This window comes from Coffea arabica, chromosome 11c (genome assembly GCF_036785885.1).
Source record: "Coffea arabica cultivar ET-39 chromosome 11c, Coffea Arabica ET-39 HiFi, whole genome shotgun sequence".
Lineage (NCBI taxonomy): Eukaryota > Viridiplantae > Streptophyta > Magnoliopsida > Gentianales > Rubiaceae > Coffea > Coffea arabica.
The window spans coordinates 35,296,060-35,303,369 of NC_092330.1; the positions used below are offsets into that span (position 1 = coordinate 35,296,060).

The 7,310-nt window shown below is 35.3% G+C and overlaps 1 long non-coding RNA gene across 1 annotated transcript; it reads left to right on the top strand.

Annotated features, from left to right (window-relative positions):
* The first annotated feature begins 446 nt into the window (after nucleotides 1–446).
* LOC140016643 (uncharacterized) lies at nucleotides 447–6,900 on the top strand. The gene is made up of 7 exons (XR_011822854.1): nucleotides 447–539; nucleotides 699–733; nucleotides 1,566–1,609; nucleotides 2,995–3,030; nucleotides 5,684–5,725; nucleotides 6,299–6,331; nucleotides 6,490–6,900. It is a non-coding gene; the product is annotated as an uncharacterized lncRNA (long non-coding RNA).
* Nucleotides 6,901–7,310: the final 410 nt, after the last annotated feature.

Here is a 7,310-nt window from a genome sequence, read left to right on the forward strand (position 1 = left end):
CTTTTTGCACCTAAGAAGCGGCTGAAAGTTTGAACATAGCCACGTGCATCCGAGTTGGCTTCTCCAACCGTCAACTTCTGTCCTCATTAGCAAACTTCAACATTGACCACACTGAAGTTAATTATTTGAGGACCCAAACATTATTTTGGTTATGTTTCCAAATTTGTGGGAAAGCCCAATATGATTGAAAATATTATTGCAAATAGCACCTATCCAAACAGAACCAATATCATTTTCTTCAAATATTTTAAATTTGGCCAAGTTTGTTATGCCATGGGATTGAAGACCAACAAATTAAGCGGGCCAAGATTGAGTCACAATATTTTGAGCCCGATGAGATAGGCCTGAGGTCGGGCTAGGCACAAAACGAGCTCAAAAGCTCAACCATGTCCCAGATAAAAGACTTGAGAACCCGTCATTCAGGTAAAAAAGCTTCTTCTTCGCTTGTGATTAAAGCCTTTTGGTTGTAGTTATCATTCCCATCTGCAAACTAGGGTTTTAAGGACAGATAGAGCATTAGAAACAAAGATGACGATCATGTATGTTGTTTTCCTTCATAATTTCTTCAGAATCTCAATTCCTCTTGAAAATCAGCTTATTGGGAATATGACTTTGTGTTTTATTTATTTGTTTTCTTTTTTTTAAAGATTTTATTGATATACCAGAAACTTATTTTCATTATACTTCTTATCTTGTAGGTTTGGTGCCCTCAGAAATTTGATTGTGAATAATTGTAAGCGCCTACTTTTAGCTTTGTCTCCGTTACTCTCTGTTCTGTTCTTTTCTTTTCTTTTTTGCCCTTTTTCCCTTTAATCAACATGGCTTGTAAGATATATGGGCATGTATAAAATTACCTCTTTATATGCAGAATCTCCTGAAAATTGGCGTAAACTGTTGCCTGTTATTAACAAATGTACTTTAGATGTAAGATTGATGCCTTCAGTGATAAATGTGTAAATAGATGTGCTCTTTGATGCATTTTGTAGCGAAGCATGCCCTTTTCTGTAGTCAAAAGTTACCTTATGTATATATACGTTATGTTTTTTTTTTTGGGTCAAATGCTGGTGTATGTTCTTGTGTTTTTCTTTTGCGGGATAAGTAACTTGGAGCCTGAATGTTCTTTTTTTTCTAATTTGTTGATAATCAGATACATATGTGCTCGCTGGCGGAGCTGGATTGTTTGTTGGCCGTTATAAGGAGGGGTTGTTCTCTTCTCCTCCTTCAGAAGCTGCTTCATTTTGCATGTGTTTCACTTCTTCTTTATTTTTTTTCTTTTGGGTATCTAAAGCTGCCTGCTGAAGTTTTTGTTTTGTACTTTTTCCAAAACGTCACCTAAGTGTAAAGTTTCCATTAAGGAAATTTGTCTCCCGTATGTTAGTCCAATGTAGTCCCTAACCAGCTGGTTACTTGCTTTTTTAATGTTCAACGTTTTAATTTAGGGGATTGTTCTAATCCTTTGAGATGTTCTGGAGTATCAATTTAATGCATTTTTTTTAAAACTATTACTACAGTATAAGTGTTACAGTTTTCTGATTTTTCAAGTGTTCTTCTTCTTCTTCTTTTAGGTCGGTTACAGGTTATGGGCATTTCTTCCAGGTGGAAAATTAGGGTAAGTGAAGCTTCTTATATGATTCTCTTATGCTTGTGGGATGTTTCTGGGGTGACATAATCATGTGTGATGTTACTATTCTCTCTTGCTTCTTTTGATAAAGGCAGAAGTCTTCTTGACCTCTATGCAATTATCCATCCCCTGGAACTTTGCCCACAATTCAGCTCCAATATTTTTTTTCAACTGTTCATGCATTTCAGTTTGGGCATACATTAACAGCACCACCCTAGTGGTGCGTCTTGTGTCCTAAAGCTCAAAGTTTATCCTTAAATTTGCCCTTGTTTACTCAACCCTCTTTATTCAGTATTCGTAATATTGTCTTTCAATTTCTTAATCTCTCGCTCCTTCCGAAGCCCTTGGATGCTTTTGGTCACCTTTACTAGTGAATGTTCGATCTCAGTTTACTCTCTTTCTCTCTGAACTCTTTATTTGCCCCCGGTTTCATACACCATTACTTGCACTGCTTGCAGGTGGTGATCAGGGTAAAGTCGAGCTCCTATATGTTTTTCTTATGCTTGTGAGATGTTTTTGGGGTGAAATGATCACGTTAATGTAAATTTTCTTTATTGCTTCTTTTGTTAAAAATAAAATCTATTTACCTCTGTAGTTTTTGATCACCGTGGAAACTTTGCCCTCACTTCAGCTCCAGCTTTTTCAACTGTTTATGCATTTTTCAGATAGCGCGTATGTTAGTAGCACACCCTAAAGCTCAAAATATATCTTTAAATTAGCTTTTCTTTTACTCCATCATTTTGTTTCACTAATCTTAGTATAGCCTTTCAATTTCTTGATTTCTATCCTCCCCAAGCTCCAGGATGCTTTCTTTCACCATTACTAGTGAATGTTGGATCTAACTCACACAGTCTCTCTCTCTTTGAGCCCTCAGTCACAAGTTTCTGTACTCGTGTAATTATGTTACATACGGATTTAGATTCGCATGATACACATTTTGTACATGATGGGTGCCAGAAGATCCACACTCATGCAAGTAGATATACATGCTCAAAAGCATTTTACTTTCGAGTAACTTTGTTGTAAAATGGGCACTAACTAATTTGCCATTTTTATTTTTTGTTTCAACAAATAATACTCTCTTTCTAAAAGCAGTCCCCCCGTCCTGTCTTGATTTCTATGCTGTTGACTCACCTTCCAATTTTCCATTTTGGCATCCATGTACCTGTGAGAACCACCATGCCACAAAATGTAATGTACTTTAAAGGTATCTTATGATTTGTGGACTAAAAATGCTCAGAAAAAGATGGTTTTAATCTCTTCCAGCTAGGAATGGGAATGGTTTAATATGGCTGATTTTTTACAGTTATTCTTGTTTTTGAACTTACATTTTGGCTTTTTTTATGCTGATTTTTGCTGCTTTTGTATTGCAGGAAATGTTTGCAAGAGTATGAAGAAAGAATGAAAAAGTATGACATGATTTCATAATTTTTATATTGAGTTTCTCCCTTGTTAGTCTATCAACTTTGATGGCATTTGTTCCTCCTATGATTCTATTGGTTTAAATACTCTTTTCTATGTTAATAACACTTATCTTCACATGACAATGAGTTACTAATTGGATAACTGGATATTCAAGTAACTGCTTCTATGCACTGCTTTATTGATTACTTCATTCGTGGATTAACATAGTCCTAAAGTTGGTTTTGGATTTTCTTCTACAAGAATGAATTCTAATTGGCATTTGAAAAGGAAAATAAAGGAATATGCTTCATTTAGATTATGAAGAAACCAGGTATGTATGCATATATGTATACCAACATTATACTTAGTATGGCTTACTGGGATCATTGCATTGGACTGGCTTTAAGGAAATTAGTGGAAGAGAGAGAGAGAGAGGGCCAGTCCGTTGAGTTGCTTTTTGGTTCACTGAGAATTTGAGTGTTATACTTTGCCACTCAGCTGCTAACTGCATTGGGAGCGCCCTTCCCCATTAAAATCCTCTTAACTTTGGAAACCTGCTCCTTCATCTCCTTCCTGAATCATTTTTTAAAAGAAATTTAGTATTGGTGTTTAGGCGAAATTGCTCTTTATGTCAAGGTGCTGTTGCACTGAGTAAAACAAATCATAAAAATGGTAATTAGAATGATGCTTTGCTTTTTCATGGTTAAATTTTTCTTTTTCTGTTCCTTTGCTATTTGTTTCTGTTGTTGAAATCCAATAGATTCAATAGCAAGCTAATTCTCCTGCTGCTGCTGGTCCACCTGTGGTGTTGATCATGTCTTGGTTATAATGCTATTATCTTTTTGTTACACCCAACCCCATCTGCCCTGTAATCCCACATCAACTCTCTGGAAACCACTATGGAGTTTCCAGAAATGGAAGCTCTACCCTGCACACCACATTTTATTGTTTGTGGAGTTGATTAATCCTTGAAAACTCCGTTAAACTCTGAATACTCAATTCTGCTTCCCGAATTCATTAAAACCTGTTAGAGATGAAAAAATCATGGCTTTGTCTTACCTTCCCACTCACCACTACTCCAAAACTAGCAGCAGAAATCATAAAAGTGAAAATGAAATGATTCTATTACTCAACAGAAGAAACCGTTTAGCAAACCATTCTCCAAATGGCCCAAAACAAGGAAACCTTAAAAAATCTAAAGCCAACTCTGTTCCTTAAGTTTTAGCACTAGGGGCCTTTGGTAATGTACCATTCAAGTTAGAGAGAAAGCAGTGGTTTTTCATAGGCAGTGTGCTCTATTTAGCTGAAGTAAAGTTAGCCCAAAAGTAGTTGACCTTGTTTTGTAAAACTGAATACCAATGATACCAATCTTGTCTTCTTTGAGTTTTGATGTATTTAATGATATTAATTTTACCCTTTATGTGTCGTTCGACAGATTTAGATGTAGTAGTTCTTTTTCTTTTTCTGGAAAAGTACCGAAGAATAACAATTACTGGAACTTAGGTTGGTTTAATGCGACAGATATGCTGCATCAACAATGTTAACTGTACTGCTCCCTGCATTAAGCTGCCAACCATTTTGGACTAGATTACTCTACATAGACATATTGTTTAAGAAATGAGCTTTTTCTATGTGTTTTCTTTGAATTAAAAGTCTTTGATGGCAAATGGTTCTTCCAGAATCATAGTACCAATGACAACATCCATCAAAGGGAAAATTTGGAGGCCTGGTAAGACTAATCGCTCTATCATTTCCCTATTAGCAAAAGAGATGATGTGGTTGGAAGGCCATGGGAATCGTAGTGGGGGATATTAGGATCAATTAATTGGAATTTGGAATTGTAAATTAGCATGTAAACCAATAAGATCTGTTGATTGGCAGAACATGGAGTTGATGATTGTTGCCAAAACTTTTTAGGACAGTAGTAGCTCTTAATGATGTACCCCTGATACTTCCCAAATGTCATATTTACAAAGTTTACGTGACCCTGTCATCATACTCTGAACTTATGCCACTTACTGTTGTGGGTAAAGTAACATATACAGTGCAGATGCCATGCCAATTGCTGCAATTTAGAGCTATGTTGTGACCATATTGAATGACTTACACTTTGTTGGTTTAGAAAGAAGACTTGAAAATTTAAATTGAAGAGAATTTAATGAGTGTCTCTTCTTTGTTCATGAAAAAATTTTAGAGAAATGACAAACTTATTATCAACTGCTTGTCTTTGATGTTTCCTTGCTTTTTAATATTTTTTGTGTAGTAATGGGAGAAAAATGGTCTTTTACAAGATGTCATTTATCAAATCTCGCCCTCATTCCTCTACAAAACAAGTGATCTTTCATATTCATTGCTTAATCCTCCCCCCCAAAACAACCACCACCACCACCACCAACAAAAAGAGGTCTCTCTCTTTAGATAACCTATGCCAGAGTAATACAAATATTAGTTTATATTATTCTTTTCTGAATTGGGACAAGTTAAATGTTGTTATAAGACACTATTTGTATGATCTTGAAGCTTTTGGAAACATTTCTATGTTTATTTTTGTCAAGTATGGGTGATTGTTGAATTTTATGAAGGTATTTGACAAACATTTCCAAGGGAACATTCTCTGTGTTTCGTGTCTTATTCTAACTTAAGGTACTTTCTCTGCAGAGATTGGGAAGCAATCCTACAGAATGAACACGAGGAGGAAAGGTTGGCCTTTAGTTTTTTTTTTTTGGTTTTATTTTATATGGCTTTCATTCTTTACCCTGCTTTGTGTAGCAGAGCTAGAATAGAAATAAATACCGATAATGCATCTTGTTAAATGGAATATTGGAATTAGTAACACAATACTGCTTTGAACTAATGTTTCCAATGAGCGTCTTTTAGTGGAATCATTACAGATACCATGTGCAATTACAATGACTATATATGTATTCAATATTAAAGCTAGGAGATTTTTGACTCCCAAGTTTCTGTGTATTTGTTTTGTATGCTAGATTATTGAACCTTGCAAATGCTTTTTCTTTGGGTTGTTTAATGATATGAGTTGGAAAAGACTTTTAGGTTGTGGGTTCTAATAAGATGATGAGTAGTAATTCTAATTGTTTGACTCCTTAATATGCATCCCAAAGAATATGCAGCCGAGTATTTTCCTGTCATTGCAAAGTTAGCTGTATAGATGGATATTTATAGAAAGCTTACATCAAAGCAAGAAGTCATATCTACTTAAACAATTGCAGTAATTCATGATACAAAAATTACATGCCTGAATTTTTGTGTCAGGCAAGCGTATTTGTGGGAGATTCAAGATTTGCGGTAAGCTTCTTCAAACATAAAAGACTTCTTCTTCTTCTATTTTTTCACCATATTCTTAAGAGTATTATGAGATTTATTTAATGTGCTAGTACTTCTCAACTAGTTTTGCTGTTTATAATCTAACTCATTGTTTGTGCTTGTTTGTGTTTGAGCTTCAGAGGCCATATTTCTACTCTGGAGAATCAAAAACGCACAAAATAGGTGTTGAAATGCTTCGCTGGCCTACTGATGGGAATATTATTGAGAAGATGGATGTTCTTGTATATATGATGCAAACTGTGATGGGAATATTTTAACCACTGGGCCAATGGTTTAATGGCCACCAGGGAGGGGTTTAAACCAGGGAGGCGAAAAAAATCTAAGGATTGTGCCATAGTACTTCCTTGGTCTAGTTGGGTTTGTATATCTACTAGTCCCTACCACAACCTCCTTAAGCTCCCCTCCTCCTAGGTTAGGATAGAGTAGATTATACAAATGTATCGTTGCTGACCAAAAAAATGATGGGAATATTTTGATGTGATTTGATTTAGTCTAACATACTAAAGTAACAAAAAGTTCAAAAACTTGCATTTCCCTGATTAGTGACTCCTTTTGAAATGAACATCTACCTCCTCCTTGTTTAGGTAACTGAAAATTCCGTGACTCAAATGCCAAATACTAATACACTTCAAATGCTAACTAAAATATCAGAGTTAATGCGGGACTAATCCCTATTTCCTCTTGTTGCATTTACGGTGAACGTACGTGCACGCGTAAAGTCATTAAGTAATTCTAATTTCATTTAAAGAAATTTGTCATTAAAAGTCATGTAAAGCAATTGAGAGTCCAAACTAGTTTAGAGAAAAAGTACTTTTAAATCATATAAAAAAATTATTGGACACATTGGTAAATTTTGAGTTTTAACACAAGTTTACCTAGGTACCCTACTTAGTGGAAAACTTGGGATAGGGATGATTGTCAGATCAATCATCCTTGAATG